A 244-nucleotide genomic window follows, 5' to 3' on the forward strand; every position below is an offset into this window, starting at 1 on the left:
TTCTAAAAAAAATAAGAACGTTGTATATAGAGTAAAAAATAAATTAAGGGGACAAGTTGTTCAATTATATACCCCCAAAAAGCAAAGTAGTGAAATAATGCAATGATAAGATTGGATTAATGAAAAAGAAGGAACAAGTTGAAGACATTAGTAAGGGGAGACTTCAGGATAAAACCCCCTTGCTTACCCAAATAAGACTAAGCATTCATTCTCATAAAAAATAATCATTTGATTTGTTAGGAGC

The sequence above is a fragment of the Arachis ipaensis genome, chromosome B02, assembly GCF_000816755.2.
Source record: "Arachis ipaensis cultivar K30076 chromosome B02, Araip1.1, whole genome shotgun sequence".
Lineage (NCBI taxonomy): Eukaryota > Viridiplantae > Streptophyta > Magnoliopsida > Fabales > Fabaceae > Arachis > Arachis ipaensis.